This window comes from Schistocerca piceifrons, chromosome 5, assembly GCF_021461385.2.
Source record: "Schistocerca piceifrons isolate TAMUIC-IGC-003096 chromosome 5, iqSchPice1.1, whole genome shotgun sequence".
NCBI classification, from domain to species: domain Eukaryota; kingdom Metazoa; phylum Arthropoda; class Insecta; order Orthoptera; family Acrididae; genus Schistocerca; species Schistocerca piceifrons.
The window spans coordinates 599,723,704-599,740,969 of record NC_060142.1 but is presented as its reverse complement, the minus strand read 5'-3'; the positions used below and the strand labels follow the sequence as shown (position 1 = coordinate 599,740,969).

Here is a 17,266-nt window from a genome sequence, read left to right as displayed (position 1 = left end):
CACAGCTTGTGGGACAGCGTGGCCCGACTGCGAAATGCGCCTTTCGGCTCGTCTCTCTGGCTACAGTATGCTGTTGTCCACAGTGGCACTGGCGTTGCCCATGGGGCTTCATGTAAGGCGACTGCACGTCGCTCGGCCAACAGCGGCCTACTGCAGACCGACACTTAAGAGACACCAAATACAAATCGACATCGAGAGACAGGCCCTGTCATATGGCACTCGCGACGTATATGCTGAAATTGAATGTAAAGAATGCGTCTTTTGTAGTGGGCGTCCCTCTACTGCAGTGTCACACATGACGAATAAAAAGGAAAACAGTAGAACGTCTGTGTAGGGCCATGTTTTTACCTACAGTGTCACTTGGCTGAATGTGTATAAGGCTCTGTGGCATCACTCAAACGCAGCCAAATTGTCACACTAGCTGTGTATCTCTAACAAAGTTGACGTATGTCCTCACCTCGGTGCCGGTTAAAACGATTTCGCCCCCGGGTGGGCTCGAACCACCAACCTTTCGGTTAACAGCCGAACGCGCTAGCCGATTGCGCCACGGAGGCCTTGACTTTGGCTCCCTTGTGCTCTGTATATCAACGCAATTCGTATACCTTCTGCAGGAATCTCGCAGAATGGTAGCATTTGCTTACGCCTCTTCACATGGATAACGTGCATGCACACTGTAGCGAGGCTCGTAAACGAATGACATCGCCAAGCATGACATTATACTACAAAATGCATACAAACCAATGTTCAACCTATGCATTCAGAAAACCTCTGAGGCCAGTAGAATACTTGTCATAGGTTGTAGAACATTCCTTTCATTCAGTGTACTGCCATGTGTTAGATGCTGCTCGAGATAGCTCCGCTCCTTGCAGGAAGGTTTAAAAAATGAATGCCTTCTGTGAGGTTCGAACTCACGACCCCTGGTTTACGAGACCAGTGCTCTACCACTGAGCTAAGAAGGCGGCAGCTTAGCGTTTGTGAGCTATCCCCAAATTGGTACTTCATCATACTGAATCTTGCAGCCCTCGACCAGATATCGGATTTGGCACACAGCTGCTGCTGGGGGTGTCCACATTGCCGTTTTCCAAATCTCTTGAATGTTTCGCCCTTGCGATCGACGACGAGCGTCGGCCCACTAAAAGTTTGCGGTCTGCACAATCCTGACCTAGTGCACAGCTTGTGGGACAGCGTGGCTCGACTGCGAAATGCGCCTTTCGGCTCGTCTCTCTGGCTACAGTATGCTGTTGTCCACAGTGGCACTGGCGTTGCCCATGGGGCTTCATGTAAGGCGACTGCACGTCGCTCGGCCAACAGCGGCCTACTGCAGACCGACACTTAAGAGACACCAAATACAAATCGACATCGGGAGACAGGCCCTGTCATATGGCACTCGCGACGTATATGCTGAAATTGAATGTAAAGAATGCGTCTTTTGTAGTGGGCGTCCCTCTACTGCAGTGTCACACATGACGAATAAAAAGGAAAACAGTAGAACGTCTGTGTAGGGCCATGTTTTTACCTACAGTGTCACTTGGCTGAATGTGTATAAGGCTCTGTGGCATCACTCAAACGCAGCCAAATTGTCACACTAGCTGTGTATCTCTAACAAAGTTGACGTATGTCCTCACCTCGGTGCCGGTTAAAACGATTTCGCCCCCGGGTGGGCTCGAACCACCAACCTTTCGGTTAACAGCCGAACGCGCTAGCCGATTGCGCCACGGAGGCCTTGACTTTGGCTCCCTTGTGCTCTGTATATCAACGCAATTCGTATACCTTCTGCAGGAATCTCGCAGAATGGTAGCATTTGCTTACGCCTCTTCACATGGATAACGTGCATGCACACTGTAGCGAGGCTCGTAAACGAATGACATCGCCAAGCATGACATTATACTACAAAATGCATACAAACCAATGTTCAACCTATGCATTCAGAAAACCTCTGAGGCCAGTAGAATACTTGTCATAGGTTGTAGAACATTCCTTTCATTCAGTGTACTGCCATGTGTTAGATGCTGCTCGAGATAGCTCCGCTCCTTGCAGGAAGGTTTAAAAAATGAATGCCTTCTGTGAGGTTCGAACTCACGACCCCTGGTTTACGAGACCAGTGCTCTACCACTGAGCTAAGAAGGCGGCAGCTTAGCGTTTGTGAGCTATCCCCAAATTGGTACTTCATCATACTGAATCTTGCAGCCCTCGACCAGATATCGGATTTGGCACACAGCTGCTGCTGGGGGTGTCCACATTGCCGTTTTCCAAATCTCTTGAATGTTTCGCCCTTGCGATCGACGACGAGCGTCGGCCCACTAAAAGTTTGCGGTCTGCACAATCCTGACCTAGTGCACAGCTTGTGGGACAGCGTGGCTCGACTGCGAAATGCGCCTTTCGGCTCGTCTCTCTGGCTACAGTATGCTGTTGTCCACAGTGGCACTGGCGTTGCCCATGGGGCTTCATGTAAGGCGACTGCACGTCGCTCGGCCAACAGCGGCCTACTGCAGACCGACACTTAAGAGACACCAAATACAAATCGACATCGAGAGACAGGCCCTGTCATATGGCACTCGCGACGTATATGCTGAAATTGAATGTAAAGAATGCGTCTTTTGTAGTGGGCGTCCCTCTACTGCAGTGTCACACATGACGAATAAAAAGGAAAACAGTAGAACGTCTGTGTAGGGCCATGTTTTTACCTACAGTGTCACTTGGCTGAATGTGTATAAGGCTCTGTGGCATCACTCAAACGCAGCCAAATTGTCACAAAGTTGACGTATGTCCTCACCTCGGTGCCGGTTAAAACGATTTCGCCCCCGGGTGGGCTCGAACCACCAACCTTTCGGTTAACAGCCGAACGCGCTAGCCGATTGCGCCACGGAGGCCTTGACTTTGGCTCCCTTGTGCTCTGTATATCAACGCAATTCGTATACCTTCTGCAGGAATCTCGCAGAATGGTAGCATTTGCTTACGCCTCTTCACATGGATAACGTGCATGCACACTGTAGCGAGGCTCGTAAACGAATGACATCGCCAAGCATGACATTATACTACAAAATGCATACAAACCAATGTTCAACCTATGCATTCAGAAAACCTCTGAGGCCAGTAGAATACTTGTCATAGGTTGTAGAACATTCCTTTCATTCAGTGTACTGCCATGTGTTAGATGCTGCTCGAGATAGCTCCGCTCCTTGCAGGAAGGTTTAAAAAATGAATGCCTTCTGTGAGGTTCGAACTCACGACCCCTGGTTTACGAGACCAGTGCTCTACCACTGAGCTAAGAAGGCGGCAGCTTAGCGTTTGTGAGCTATCCCCAAATTGGTACTTCATCATACTGAATCTTGCAGCCCTCGACCAGATATCGGATTTGGCACACAGCTGCTGCTGGGGGTGTCCACATTGCCGTTTTCCAAATCTCTTGAATGTTTCGCCCTTGCGATCGACGACGAGCGTCGGCCCACTAAAAGTTTGCGGTCTGCACAATCCTGACCTAGTGCACAGCTTGTGGGACAGCGTGGCTCGACTGCGAAATGCGCCTTTCGGCTCGTCTCTCTGGCTACAGTATGCTGTTGTCCACAGTGGCACTGGCGTTGCCCATGGGGCTTCATGTAAGGCGACTGCACGTCGCTCGGCCAACAGCGGCCTACTGCAGACCGACACTTAAGAGACACCAAATACAAATCGACATCGGGAGACAGGCCCTGTCATATGGCACTCGCGACGTATATGCTGAAATTGAATGTAAAGAATGCGTCTTTTGTAGTGGGCGTCCCTCTACTGCAGTGTCACACATGACGAATAAAAAGGAAAACAGTAGAACGTCTGTGTAGGGCCATGTTTTTACCTACAGTGTCACTTGGCTGAATGTGTATAAGGCTCTGTGGCATCACTCAAACGCAGCCAAATTGTCACACTAGCTGTGTATCTCTAACAAAGTTGACGTATGTCCTCACCTCGGTGCCGGTTAAAACGATTTCGCCCCCGGGTGGGCTCGAACCACCAACCTTTTGGTTAACAGCCGAACGCGCTAGCCGATTGCGCCACGGAGGCCTTGACTTTGGCTCCCTTGTGCTCTGTATATCAACGCAATTCGTATACCTTCTGCAGGAATCTCGCAGAATGGTAGCATTTGCTTACGCCTCTTCACATGGATAACGTGCATGCACACTGTAGCGAGGCTCGTAAACGAATGACATCGCCAAGCATGACATTATACTACAAAATGCATACAAACCAATGTTCAACCTATGCATTCAGAAAACCTCTGAGGCCAGTAGAATACTTGTCATAGGTTGTAGAACATCCCTTTCATTCAGTGTACTGCCATGTGTTAGATGCTGCTCGAGATAGCTCCGCTCCTTGCAGGAAGGTTTAAAAAATGAATGCCTTCTGTGAGGTTCGAACTCACGACCCCTGGTTTACGAGACCAGTGCTCTACCACTTTTTTTTTTTTTTTTTTTTTTTTTTAAGGTGTATGCTTGAACCATAGAGAGAAAAGCGAGAAAACAAATCACCTACACCGACGCACCAGCGTCACAGTCCATAGCAGGGGTGACGGAGGCATCCGAGGGAGGGGGACTGCTACCCCGTTCCGCGGATCCCTTACGTTTCGGTTTTTTACGAACAGCATTAACGTTCGGCTGAACGCGTAACTTGCGTCGGCTGACGGGCAAGGAAACTTCAGCCGCCGGTGACGTAGGAGGGTCAAGTTCTGTATCCGACACCACCCGCGCCGGTCCACATGCGGGATCCGGGGTCGCGGGGGAAACATCCGACAAAACGGAATGGTCAACACCTGCACTAGCTTCCGGCAAACATGGACTGCACGGAGGCGAAACGTGAGCAGGAAGGTCCGAGGCCGCAGAGTTGGAAGGAAGCGGAGCAGCTCCGCTGGCAGAGGTATGGGGCAGCGAAGCAGGAAGTTGTCGCGGCTCCACTTGTTGTGACATCGAAGTCGGTTCGGAAGACGGCGCCAACAGGCCCGACCGACGACCCGACTCGAGAGAAGCTGCGTCGGAGGCCGGAGGGGCGCCAGCAGCCGCCACCGGAACCGCTACCTCAGGAGGGCAGGGAGCAGCTACAGTACACAGTGGCTCGGAGGATGCCGGTCGCTCGGACTGGGGCATCTCAGGGAGATCCTCATCCGTACTATTTCCATCGTGTGGGCGACGCCTCTTATTATTCAAAAGTGGCACACCCACCTGAGGGACAGACGGAACAACATCAGATTTAGCACGCAAAGGAGGAAATTCTGTATCAGGGGTGCGCAAAACCTGTGGCGGGGCGCTACTACCACTGGACTGTGCTACACCAAGAGCAGAACCACCTGCAACGAGGTCAGCGACCGTTAACTTGCGACGCTGTTCGAGAGAATTTTTTAAAACAAAAACTCTCCGCGGACAGTCGGTACGCACGTGACCACTTTCATTGCACAAAAAACAGGTGCCAACCTGACCACTATATGTTACATGGACACGATATCCACCGATCTGCAGGTGAGATGGAATATTCTGCTTAACGTGCATTTCGACTGAACGAATACCACTGTAACATTGCAGGCGATGTTGGCTTGACCAGCGTTCAAGGCGAATGCTCTTTACATCACCATACTTCTGTAGACCCTCCTTAAGATAGACATTATCCACCTCCGGTGGAAGGTTGTAAACACGAACATTGGTATACGTGATGGAAGCATTGGAAAGCAGCACGGTACTTACAGAATCATCCCGATGCCGAAAGAGAACTTGATGACCATATTTAGAAAGAATTTTATCAACCTGAAGTGGGTCCATAAACTTAACAAAGAAAACATACAGTTCGGTATCAAAATAAGCAGTGTGCACCTGATCCGAATGAACACCAAAGGTATCTACCAACCAATCATGAATCTCAAGAGAACTAGGTTGCACATGGCGGGTTGACTTGTCAAAAGCAAAACTAACTGTAGCCTGACGAGGAATAACCTGGGACGACATTTTCAAAATATGCGGTCGAAACCGCTACACAAAAAACACTGAAATAAGGACAGAAAGTAACACAAGGTACGAAACAACGACGGAGAAATACTCTCAGAAGTTGCAACACAACACGTAACAAAAACGATAGTCCACTATACGTAACGCTACGGCGGAGCGGAAGACTAGGCACGTCCACACTACCACTGAGCTAAGAAGGCGGCAGCTTAGCGTTTGTGAGCTATCCCCAAATTGGTACTTCATCATACTGAATCTTGCAGCCCTCGACCAGATATCGGATTTGGCACACAGCTGCTGCTGGGGGTGTCCACATTGCCGTTTTCCAAATCTCTTGAATGTTTCGCCCTTGCGATCGACGACGAGCGTCGGCCCACTAAAAGTTTGCGGTCTGCACAATCCTGACCTAGTGCACAGCTTGTGGGACAGCGTGGCTCGACTGCGAAATGCGCCTTTCGGCTCGTCTCTCTGGCTACAGTATGCTGTTGTCCACAGTGGCACTGGCGTTGCCCATGGGGCTTCATGTAAGGCGACTGCACGTCGCTCGGCCAACAGCGGCCTACTGCAGACCGACACTTAAGAGACACCAAATACAAATCGACATCGAGAGACAGGCCCTGTCATATGGCACTCGCGACGTATATGCTGAAATTGAATGTAAAGAATGCGTCTTTTGTAGTGGGCGTCCCTCTACTGCAGTGTCACACATGACGAATAAAAAGGAAAACAGTAGAACGTCTGTGTAGGGCCATGTTTTTACCTACAGTGTCACTTGGCTGAATGTGTATAAGGCTCTGTGGCATCACTCAAACGCAGCCAAATTGTCACACTAGCTGTGTATCTCTAACAAAGTTGACGTATGTCCTCACCTCGGTGCCGGTTAAAACGATTTCGCCCCCGGGTGGGCTCGAACCACCAACCTTTCGGTTAACAGCCGAACGCGCTAGCCGATTGCGCCACGGAGGCCTTGACTTTGGCTCCCTTGTGCTCTGTATATCAACGCAATTCGTATACCTTCTGCAGGAATCTCGCAGAATGGTAGCATTTGCTTACGCCTCTTCACATGGATAACGTGCATGCACACTGTAGCGAGGCTCGTAAACGAATGACATCGCCAAGCATGACATTATACTACAAAATGCATACAAACCAATGTTCAACCTATGCATTCAGAAAACCTCTGAGGCCAGTAGAATACTTGTCATAGGTTGTAGAACATTCCTTTCATTCAGTGTACTGCCATGTGTTAGATGCTGCTCGAGATAGCTCCGCTCCTTGCAGGAAGGTTTAAAAAATGAATGCCTTCTGTGAGGTTCGAACTCACGACCCCTGGTTTACGAGACCAGTGCTCTACCACTGAGCTAAGAAGGCGGCAGCTTAGCGTTTGTGAGCTATCCCCAAATTGGTACTTCATCATACTGAATCTTGCAGCCCTCGACCAGATATCGGATTTGGCACACAGCTGCTGCTGGGGGTGTCCACATTGCCGTTTTCCAAATCTCTTGAATGTTTCGCCCTTGCGATCGACGACGAGCGTCGGCCCACTAAAAGTTTGCGGTCTGCACAATCCTGACCTAGTGCACAGCTTGTGGGACAGCGTGGCTCGACTGCGAAATGCGCCTTTCGGCTCGTCTCTCTGGCTACAGTATGCTGTTGTCCACAGTGGCACTGGCGTTGCCCATGGGGCTTCATGTAAGGCGACTGCACGTCGCTCGGCCAACAGCGGCCTACTGCAGACCGACACTTAAGAGACACCAAATACAAATCGACATCGAGAGACAGGCCCTGTCATATGGCACTCGCGACGTATATGCTGAAATTGAATGTAAAGAATGCGTCTTTTGTAGTGGGCGTCCCTCTACTGCAGTGTCACACATGACGAATAAAAAGGAAAACAGTAGAACGTCTGTGTAGGGCCATGTTTTTACCTACAGTGTCACTTGGCTGAATGTGTATAAGGCTCTGTGGCATCACTCAAACGCAGCCAAATTGTCACACTAGCTGTGTATCTCTAACAAAGTTGACGTATGTCCTCACCTCGGTGCCGGTTAAAACGATTTCGCCCCCGGGTGGGCTCGAACCACCAACCTTTCGGTTAACAGCCGAACGCGCTAGCCGATTGCGCCACGGAGGCCTTGACTTTGGCTCCCTTGTGCTCTGTATATCAACGCAATTCGTATACCTTCTGCAGGAATCTCGCAGAATGGTAGCATTTGCTTACGCCTCTTCACATGGATAACGTGCATGCACACTGTAGCGAGGCTCGTAAACGAATGACATCGCCAAGCATGACATTATACTACAAAATGCATACAAACCAATGTTCAACCTATGCATTCAGAAAACCTCTGAGGCCAGTAGAATACTTGTCATAGGTTGTAGAACATTCCTTTCATTCAGTGTACTGCCATGTGTTAGATGCTGCTCGAGATAGCTCCGCTCCTTGCAGGAAGGTTTAAAAAATGAATGCCTTCTGTGAGGTTCGAACTCACGACCCCTGGTTTACGAGACCAGTGCTCTACCACTGAGCTAAGAAGGCGGCAGCTTAGCGTTTGTGAGCTATCCCCAAATTGGTACTTCATCATACTGAATCTTGCAGCCCTCGACCAGATATCGGATTTGGCACACAGCTGCTGCTGGGGGTGTCCACATTGCCGTTTTCCAAATCTCTTGAATGTTTCGCCCTTGCGATCGACGACGAGCGTCGGCCCACTAAAAGTTTGCGGTCTGCACAATCCTGACCTAGTGCACAGCTTGTGGGACAGCGTGGCTCGACTGCGAAATGCGCCTTTCGGCTCGTCTCTCTGGCTACAGTATGCTGTTGTCCACAGTGGCACTGGCGTTGCCCATGGGGCTTCATGTAAGGCGACTGCACGTCGCTCGGCCAACAGCGGCCTACTGCAGACCGACACTTAAGAGACACCAAATACAAATCGACATCGAGAGACAGGCCCTGTCATATGGCACTCGCGACGTATATGCTGAAATTGAATGTAAAGAATGCGTCTTTTGTAGTGGGCGTCCCTCTACTGCAGTGTCACACATGACGAATAAAAAGGAAAACAGTAGAACGTCTGTGTAGGGCCATGTTTTTACCTACAGTGTCACTTGGCTGAATGTGTATAAGGCTCTGTGGCATCACTCAAACGCAGCCAAATTGTCACACTAGCTGTGTATCTCTAACAAAGTTGACGTATGTCCTCACCTCGGTGCCGGTTAAAACGATTTCGCCCCCGGGTGGGCTCGAACCACCAACCTTTCGGTTAACAGCCGAACGCGCTAGCCGATTGCGCCACGGAGGCCTTGACTTTGGCTCCCTTGTGCTCTGTATATCAACGCAATTCGTATACCTTCTGCAGGAATCTCGCAGAATGGTAGCATTTGCTTACGCCTCTTCACATGGATAACGTGCATGCACACTGTAGCGAGGCTCGTAAACGAATGACATCGCCAAGCATGACATTATACTACAAAATGCATACAAACCAATGTTCAACCTATGCATTCAGAAAACCTCTGAGGCCAGTAGAATACTTGTCATAGGTTGTAGAACATTCCTTTCATTCAGTGTACTGCCATGTGTTAGATGCTGCTCGAGATAGCTCCGCTCCTTGCAGGAAGGTTTAAAAAATGAATGCCTTCTGTGAGGTTCGAACTCACGACCCCTGGTTTACGAGACCAGTGCTCTACCACTGAGCTAAGAAGGCGGCAGCTTAGCGTTTGTGAGCTATCCCCAAATTGGTACTTCATCATACTGAATCTTGCAGCCCTCTACCAGATATCGGATTTGGCACACAGCTGCTGCTGGGGGTGTCCACATTGCCGTTTTCCAAATCTCTTGAATGTTTCGCCCTTGCGATCGACGACGAGCGTCGGCCCACTAAAAGTTTGCGGTCTGCACAATCCTGACCTAGTGCACAGCTTGTGGGACAGCGTGGCTCGACTGCGAAATGCGCCTTTCGGCTCGTCTCTCTGGCTACAGTATGCTGTTGTCCACAGTGGCATGGCGTTGCCCATGGGGCTTCATGTAAGGCGACTGCACGTCGCTCGGCCAACAGCGGCCTACTGCAGACCGACACTTAAGAGACACCAAATACAAATCGACATCGAGAGACAGGCCCTGTCATATGGCACTCGCGACGTATATGCTGAAATTGAATGTAAAGAATGCGTCTTTTGTAGTGGGCGTCCCTCTACTGCAGTGTCACACATGACGAATAAAAAGGAAAACAGTAGAACGTCTGTGTAGGGCCATGTTTTTACCTACAGTGTCACTTGGCTGAATGTGTATAAGGCTCTGTGGCATCACTCAAACGCAGCCAAATTGTCACACTAGCTGTGTATCTCTAACAAAGTTGACGTATGTCCTCACCTCGGTGCCGGTTAAAACGATTTCGCCCCCGGGTGGGCTCGAACCACCAACCTTTCGGTTAACAGCCGAACGCGCTAGCCGATTGCGCCACGGAGGCCTTGACTTTGGCTCCCTTGTGCTCTGTATATCAACGCAATTCGTATACCTTCTGCAGGAATCTCGCAGAATGGTAGCATTTGCTTACGCCTCTTCACATGGATAACGTGCATGCACACTGTAGCGAGGCTCGTAAACGAATGACATCGCCAAGCATGACATTATACTACAAAATGCATACAAACCAATGTTCAACCTATGCATTCAGAAAACCTCTGAGGCCAGTAGAATACTTGTCATAGGTTGTAGAACATTCCTTTCATTCAGTGTACTGCCATGTGTTAGATGCTGCTCGAGATAGCTCCGCTCCTTGCAGGAAGGTTTAAAAAATGAATGCCTTCTGTGAGGTTCGAACTCACGACCCCTGGTTTACGAGACCAGTGCTCTACCACTGAGCTAAGAAGGCGGCAGCTTAGCGTTTGTGAGCTATCCCCAAATTGGTACTTCATCATACTGAATCTTGCAGCCCTCGACCAGATATCGGATTTGGCACACAGCTGCTGCTGGGGGTGTCCACATTGCCGTTTTCCAAATCTCTTGAATGTTTCGCCCTTGCGATCGACGACGAGCGTCGGCCCACTAAAAGTTTGCGGTCTGCACAATCCTGACCTAGTGCACAGCTTGTGGGACAGCGTGGCTCGACTGCGAAATGCGCCTTTCGGCTCGTCTCTCTGGCTACAGTATGCTGTTGTCCACAGTGGCACTGGCGTTGCCCATGGGGCTTCATGTAAGGCGACTGCACGTCGCTCGGCCAACAGCGGCCTACTGCAGACCGACACTTAAGAGACACCAAATACAAATCGACATCGGGAGACAGGCCCTGTCATATGGCACTCGCGACGTATATGCTGAAATTGAATGTAAAGAATGCGTCTTTTGTAGTGGGCGTCCCTCTACTGCAGTGTCACACATGACGAATAAAAAGGAAAACAGTAGAACGTCTGTGTAGGGCCATGTTTTTACCTACAGTGTCACTTGGCTGAATGTGTATAAGGCTCTGTGGCATCACTCAAACGCAGCCAAATTGTCACACTAGCTGTGTATCTCTAACAAAGTTGACGTATGTCCTCACCTCGGTGCCGGTTAAAACGATTTCGCCCCCGGGTGGGCTCGAACCACCAACCTTTCGGTTAACAGCCGAACGCGCTAGCCGATTGCGCCACGGAGGCCTTGACTTTGGCTCCCTTGTGCTCTGTATATCAACGCAATTCGTATACCTTCTGCAGGAATCTCGCAGAATGGTAGCATTTGCTTACGCCTCTTCACATGGATAACGTGCATGCACACTGTAGCGAGGCTCGTAAACGAATGACATCGCCAAGCATGACATTATACTACAAAATGCATACAAACCAATGTTCAACCTATGCATTCAGAAAACCTCTGAGGCCAGTAGAATACTTGTCATAGGTTGTAGAACATCCCTTTCATTCAGTGTACTGCCATGTGTTAGATGCTGCTCGAGATAGCTCCGCTCCTTGCAGGAAGGTTTAAAAAATGAATGCCTTCTGTGAGGTTCGAACTCACGACCCCTGGTTTACGAGACCAGTGCTCTACCACTGAGCTAAGAAGGCGGCAGCTTAGCGTTTGTGAGCTATCCCCAAATTGGTACTTCATCATACTGAATCTTGCAGCCCTCGACCAGATATCGGATTTGGCACACAGCTGCTGCTGGGGGTGTCCACATTGCCGTTTTCCAAATCTCTTGAATGTTTCGCCCTTGCGATCGACGACGAGCGTCGGCCCACTAAAAGTTTGCGGTCTGCACAATCCTGACCTAGTGCACAGCTTGTGGGACAGCGTGGCTCGACTGCGAAATGCGCCTTTCGGCTCGTCTCTCTGGCTACAGTATGCTGTTGTCCACAGTGGCACTGGCGTTGCCCATGGGGCTTCATGTAAGGCGACTGCACGTCGCTCGGCCAACAGCGGCCTACTGCAGACCGACACTTAAGAGACACCAAATACAAATCGACATCGAGAGACAGGCCCTGTCATATGGCACTCGCGACGTATATGCTGAAATTGAATGTAAAGAATGCGTCTTTTGTAGTGGGCGTCCCTCTACTGCAGTGTCACACATGACGAATAAAAAGGAAAACAGTAGAACGTCTGTGTAGGGCCATGTTTTTACCTACAGTGTCACTTGGCTGAATGTGTATAAGGCTCTGTGGCATCACTCAAACGCAGCCAAATTGTCACACTAGCTGTGTATCTCTAACAAAGTTGACGTATGTCCTCACCTCGGTGCCGGTTAAAACGATTTCGCCCCTGGGTGGGCTCGAACCACCAACCTTTCGGTTAACAGCCGAACGCGCTAGCCGATTGCGCCACGGAGGCCTTGGCTTTGGCTCCCTTGTGCTCTGTATATCAACGCAATTCGTGTACCTTCTGCAGGAATCTCGCAGAATGGTAGCATTTGCTTACGCCTCTTCACATGGATAACGTGCATGCACACTGTAGCGAGGCTCGTAAACGAATGACATCGCCAAGCATGACATTATACTACAAAATGCATACAAACCAATGTTCAACCTATGCATTCAGAAAACCTCTGAGGCCAGTAGAATACTTGTCATAGGTTGTAGAACATTCCTTTCATTCAGTGTACTGCCATGTGTTAGATGCTGCTCGAGATAGCTCCGCTCCTTGCAGGAAGGTTTAAAAAATGAATGCCTTCTGTGAGGTTCGAACTCACGACCCCTGGTTTACGAGACCAGTGCTCTACCACTGAGCTAAGAAGGCGGCAGCTTAGCGTTTGTGAGCTATCCCCAAATTGGTACTTCATCATACTGAATCTTGCAGCCCTCGACCAGATATCGGATTTGGCACACAGCTGCTGCTGGGGGTGTCCACATTGCCGTTTTCCAAATCTCTTGAATGTTTCGCCCTTGCGATCGACGACGAGCGTCGGCCCACTAAAAGTTTGCGGTCTGCACAATCCTGACCTAGTGCACAGCTTGTGGGACAGCGTGGCTCGACTGCGAAATGCGCCTTTCGGCTCGTCTCTCTGGCTACAGTATGCTGTTGTCCACAGTGGCACTGGCGTTGCCCATGGGGCTTCATGTAAGGCGACTGCACGTCGCTCGGCCAACAGCGGCCTACTGCAGACCGACACTTAAGAGACACCAAATACAAATCGACATCGGGAGACAGGCCCTGTCATATGGCACTCGCGACGTATATGCTGAAATTGAATGTAAAGAATGCGTCTTTTGTAGTGGGCGTCCCTCTACTGCAGTGTCACACATGACGAATAAAAAGGAAAACAGTAGAACGTCTGTGTAGGGCCATGTTTTTACCTACAGTGTCACTTGGCTGAATGTGTATAAGGCTCTGTGGCATCACTCAAACGCAGCCAAATTGTCACACTAGCTGTGTATCTCTAACAAAGTTGACGTATGTCCTCACCTCGGTGCCGGTTAAAACGATTTCGCCCCCGGGTGGGCTCGAACCACCAACCTTTCGGTTAACAGCCGAACGCGCTAGCCGATTGCGCCACGGAGGCCTTGACTTTGGCTCCCTTGTGCTCTGTATATCAACGCAATTCGTATACCTTCTGCAGGAATCTCGCAGAATGGTAGCATTTGCTTACGCCTCTTCACATGGATAACGTACATGCACACTGTAGCGAGGCTCGTAAACGAATGACATCGCCAAGCATGACATTATACTACAAAATGCATACAAACCAATGTTCAACCTATGCATTCAGAAAACCTCTGAGGCCAGTAGAATACTTGTCATAGGTTGTAGAACATCCCTTTCATTCAGTGTACTGCCATGTGTTAGATGCTGCTCGAGATAGCTCCGCTCCTTGCAGGAAGGTTTAAAAAATGAATGCCTTCTGTGAGGTTCGAACTCACGACCCCTGGTTTACGAGACCAGTGCTCTACCACTGAGCTAAGAAGGCGGCAGCTTAGCGTTTGTGAGCTATCCCCAAATTGGTACTTCATCATACTGAATCTTGCAGCCCTCGACCAGATATCGGATTTGGCACACAGCTGCTGCTGGGGGTGTCCACATTGCCGTTTTCCAAATCTCTTGAATGTTTCGCCCTTGCGATCGACGACGAGCGTCGGCCCACTAAAAGTTTGCGGTCTGCACAATCCTGACCTAGTGCACAGCTTGTGGGACAGCGTGGCTCGACTGCGAAATGCGCCTTTCGGCTCGTCTCTCTGGCTACAGTATGCTGTTGTCCACAGTGGCACTGGCGTTGCCCATGGGGCTTCATGTAAGGCGACTGCACGTCGCTCGGCCAACAGCGGCCTACTGCAGACCGACACTTAAGAGACACCAAATACAAATCGACATCGAGAGACAGGCCCTGTCATATGGCACTCGCGACGTATATGCTGAAATTGAATGTAAAGAATGCGTCTTTTGTAGTGGGCGTCCCTCTACTGCAGTGTCACACATGACGAATAAAAAGGAAAACAGTAGAACGTCTGTGTAGGGCCATGTTTTTACCTACAGTGTCACTTGGCTGAATGTGTATAAGGCTCTGTGGCATCACTCAAACGCAGCCAAATTGTCACACTAGCTGTGTATCTCTAACAAAGTTGACGTATGTCCTCACCTCGGTGCCGGTTAAAACGATTTCGCCCCCGGGTGGGCTCGAACCACCAACCTTTCGGTTAACAGCCGAACGCGCTAGCCGATTGCGCCACGGAGGCCTTGGCTTTGGCTCCCTTGTGCTCTGTATATCAACGCAATTCGTATACCTTCTGCAGGAATCTCGCAGAATGGTAGCATTTGCTTACGCCTCTTCACATGGATAACGTGCATGCACACTGTAGCGAGGCTCGTAAACGAATGACATCGCCAAGCATGACATTATACTACAAAATGCATACAAACCAATGTTCAACCTATGCATTCAGAAAACCTCTGAGGCCAGTAGAATACTTGTCATAGGTTGTAGAACATTCCTTTCATTCAGTGTACTGCCATGTGTTAGATGCTGCTCGAGATAGCTCCGCTCCTTGCAGGAAGGTTTAAAAAATGAATGCCTTCTGTGAGGTTCGAACTCACGACCCCTGGTTTACGAGACCAGTGCTCTACCACTGAGCTAAGAAGGCGGCAGCTTAGCGTTTGTGAGCTATCCCCAAATTGGTACTTCATCATACTGAATCTTGCAGCCCTCGACCAGATATCGGATTTGGCACACAGCTGCTGCTGGGGGTGTCCACATTGCCGTTTTCCAAATCTCTTGAATGTTTCGCCCTTGCGATCGACGACGAGCGTCGGCCCACTAAAAGTTTGCGGTCTGCACAATCCTGACCTAGTGCACAGCTTGTGGGACAGCGTGGCTCGACTGCGAAATGCGCCTTTCGGCTCGTCTCTCTGGCTACAGTATGCTGTTGTCCACAGTGGCACTGGCGTTGCCCATGGGGCTTCATGTAAGGCGACTGCACGTCGCTCGGCCAACAGCGGCCTACTGCAGACCGACACTTAAGAGACACCAAATACAAATCGACATCGAGAGACAGGCCCTGTCATATGGCACTCGCAACGTATATGCTGAAATTGAATGTAAAGAATGCGTCTTTTGTAGTGGGCGTCCCTCTACTGCAGTGTCACACATGACGAATAAAAAGGAAAACAGTAGAACGTCTGTGTAGGGCCATGTTTTTACCTACAGTGTCACTTGGCTGAATGTGTATAAGGCTCTGTGGCATCACTCAAACGCAGCCAAATTGTCACACTAGCTGTGTATCTCTAACAAAGTTGACGTATGTCCTCACCTCGGTGCCGGTTAAAACGATTTCGCCCCCGGGTGGGCTCGAACCACCAACCTTTCGGTTAACAGCCGAACGCGCTAGCCGATTGCGCCACGGAGGCCTTGACTTTGGCTCCCTTGTGCTCTGTATATCAACGCAATTCGTATACCTTCTGCAGGAATCTCGCAGAATGGTAGCATTTGCTTACGCCTCTTCACATGGATAACGTGCATGCACACTGTAGCGAGGCTCGTAAACGAATGACATCGCCAAGCATGACATTATACTACAAAATGCATACAAACCAATGTTCAACCTATGCATTCAGAAAACCTCTGAGGCCAGTAGAATACTTGTCATAGGTTGTAGAACATCCCTTTCATTCAGTGTACTGCCATGTGTTAGATGCTGCTCGAGATAGCTCCGCTCCTTGCAGGAAGGTTTAAAAAATGAATGCCTTCTGTGAGGTTCGAACTCACGACCCCTGGTTTACGAGACCAGTGCTCTACCACTGAGCTAAGAAGGCGGCAGCTTAGCGTTTGTGAGCTATCGCCAAATTGGTACTTCATCATACTGAATCTTGCAGCCCTCGACCAGATATCGGATTTGGCACACAGCTGCTGCTGGGGGTGTCCACATTGCCGTTTTCCAAATCTCTTGAATGTTTCGCCCTTGCGATCGACGACGAGCGTCGGCCCACTAAAAGTTTGCGGTCTGCACAATCCTGACCTAGTGCACAGCTTGTGGGACAGCGTGGCTCGACTGCGAAATGCGCCTTTCGGCTCGTCTCTCTGGCTACAGTATGCTGTTGTCCACAGTGGCACTGGCGTTGCCCATGGGGCTTCATGTAAGGCGACTGCACGTCGCTCGGCCAACAGCGGCCTACTGCAGACCGACACTTAAGAGACACCAAATACAAATCGACATCGAGAGACAGGCCCTGTCATATGGCACTCGCGACGTATATGCTGAAATTGAATGTAAAGAATGCGTCTTTTGTAGTGGGCGTCCCTCTACTGCAGTGTCACACATGACGAATAAAAAGGAAAACAGTAGAACGTCTGTGTAGGGCCATGTTTTTACCTACAGTGTCACTTGGCTGAATGTGTATAAGGCTC

The 17,266-nt window shown here is 49.9% G+C and overlaps 25 non-coding genes across 25 annotated transcripts; all 25 read right to left on the bottom strand.

Moving 5' to 3' along the window:
• Positions 1 to 480: 480 nt before the first annotated feature.
• Positions 481 to 554, bottom strand: Trnan-guu. Its single transcript has one exon. It is a non-coding gene; the product is annotated as a tRNA-Asn (tRNA).
• A 333-nt stretch (positions 555 to 887) lies between these two features.
• Trnat-cgu lies at positions 888 to 959 on the bottom strand. Its single transcript has one exon. It is a non-coding gene; the product is annotated as a tRNA-Thr (tRNA).
• A 689-nt stretch (positions 960 to 1,648) lies between these two features.
• Positions 1,649 to 1,722, bottom strand: Trnan-guu. Its single transcript has one exon. It is a non-coding gene; the product is annotated as a tRNA-Asn (tRNA).
• A 333-nt stretch (positions 1,723 to 2,055) lies between these two features.
• On the bottom strand, positions 2,056 to 2,127 carry Trnat-cgu. The gene has a single exon. It is a non-coding gene; the product is annotated as a tRNA-Thr (tRNA).
• Positions 2,128 to 2,796: 669 nt separating this feature from the next.
• On the bottom strand, positions 2,797 to 2,870 carry Trnan-guu. Its single transcript has one exon. It is a non-coding gene; the product is annotated as a tRNA-Asn (tRNA).
• A 333-nt stretch (positions 2,871 to 3,203) lies between these two features.
• Trnat-cgu lies at positions 3,204 to 3,275 on the bottom strand. The gene has a single exon. It is a non-coding gene; the product is annotated as a tRNA-Thr (tRNA).
• A 689-nt stretch (positions 3,276 to 3,964) lies between these two features.
• On the bottom strand, positions 3,965 to 4,038 carry Trnan-guu. Its single transcript has one exon. It is a non-coding gene; the product is annotated as a tRNA-Asn (tRNA).
• A 2,814-nt stretch (positions 4,039 to 6,852) lies between these two features.
• Positions 6,853 to 6,926, bottom strand: Trnan-guu. Its single transcript has one exon. It is a non-coding gene; the product is annotated as a tRNA-Asn (tRNA).
• A 333-nt stretch (positions 6,927 to 7,259) lies between these two features.
• Trnat-cgu lies at positions 7,260 to 7,331 on the bottom strand. The gene has a single exon. It is a non-coding gene; the product is annotated as a tRNA-Thr (tRNA).
• Positions 7,332 to 8,020: 689 nt separating this feature from the next.
• Trnan-guu lies at positions 8,021 to 8,094 on the bottom strand. The gene has a single exon. It is a non-coding gene; the product is annotated as a tRNA-Asn (tRNA).
• Positions 8,095 to 8,427: 333 nt separating this feature from the next.
• Positions 8,428 to 8,499, bottom strand: Trnat-cgu. The gene has a single exon. It is a non-coding gene; the product is annotated as a tRNA-Thr (tRNA).
• Positions 8,500 to 9,188: 689 nt separating this feature from the next.
• Trnan-guu lies at positions 9,189 to 9,262 on the bottom strand. The gene has a single exon. It is a non-coding gene; the product is annotated as a tRNA-Asn (tRNA).
• A 333-nt stretch (positions 9,263 to 9,595) lies between these two features.
• Trnat-cgu lies at positions 9,596 to 9,667 on the bottom strand. The gene has a single exon. It is a non-coding gene; the product is annotated as a tRNA-Thr (tRNA).
• A 688-nt stretch (positions 9,668 to 10,355) lies between these two features.
• On the bottom strand, positions 10,356 to 10,429 carry Trnan-guu. The gene has a single exon. It is a non-coding gene; the product is annotated as a tRNA-Asn (tRNA).
• A 333-nt stretch (positions 10,430 to 10,762) lies between these two features.
• Trnat-cgu lies at positions 10,763 to 10,834 on the bottom strand. The gene has a single exon. It is a non-coding gene; the product is annotated as a tRNA-Thr (tRNA).
• Positions 10,835 to 11,523: 689 nt separating this feature from the next.
• Positions 11,524 to 11,597, bottom strand: Trnan-guu. Its single transcript has one exon. It is a non-coding gene; the product is annotated as a tRNA-Asn (tRNA).
• A 333-nt stretch (positions 11,598 to 11,930) lies between these two features.
• Positions 11,931 to 12,002, bottom strand: Trnat-cgu. The gene has a single exon. It is a non-coding gene; the product is annotated as a tRNA-Thr (tRNA).
• Positions 12,003 to 12,691: 689 nt separating this feature from the next.
• On the bottom strand, positions 12,692 to 12,765 carry Trnan-guu. Its single transcript has one exon. It is a non-coding gene; the product is annotated as a tRNA-Asn (tRNA).
• A 333-nt stretch (positions 12,766 to 13,098) lies between these two features.
• Trnat-cgu lies at positions 13,099 to 13,170 on the bottom strand. The gene has a single exon. It is a non-coding gene; the product is annotated as a tRNA-Thr (tRNA).
• Positions 13,171 to 13,859: 689 nt separating this feature from the next.
• Trnan-guu lies at positions 13,860 to 13,933 on the bottom strand. The gene has a single exon. It is a non-coding gene; the product is annotated as a tRNA-Asn (tRNA).
• A 333-nt stretch (positions 13,934 to 14,266) lies between these two features.
• Positions 14,267 to 14,338, bottom strand: Trnat-cgu. Its single transcript has one exon. It is a non-coding gene; the product is annotated as a tRNA-Thr (tRNA).
• A 689-nt stretch (positions 14,339 to 15,027) lies between these two features.
• Positions 15,028 to 15,101, bottom strand: Trnan-guu. Its single transcript has one exon. It is a non-coding gene; the product is annotated as a tRNA-Asn (tRNA).
• A 333-nt stretch (positions 15,102 to 15,434) lies between these two features.
• Positions 15,435 to 15,506, bottom strand: Trnat-cgu. The gene has a single exon. It is a non-coding gene; the product is annotated as a tRNA-Thr (tRNA).
• Positions 15,507 to 16,195: 689 nt separating this feature from the next.
• Positions 16,196 to 16,269, bottom strand: Trnan-guu. Its single transcript has one exon. It is a non-coding gene; the product is annotated as a tRNA-Asn (tRNA).
• A 333-nt stretch (positions 16,270 to 16,602) lies between these two features.
• On the bottom strand, positions 16,603 to 16,674 carry Trnat-cgu. The gene has a single exon. It is a non-coding gene; the product is annotated as a tRNA-Thr (tRNA).
• Positions 16,675 to 17,266: the final 592 nt, after the last annotated feature.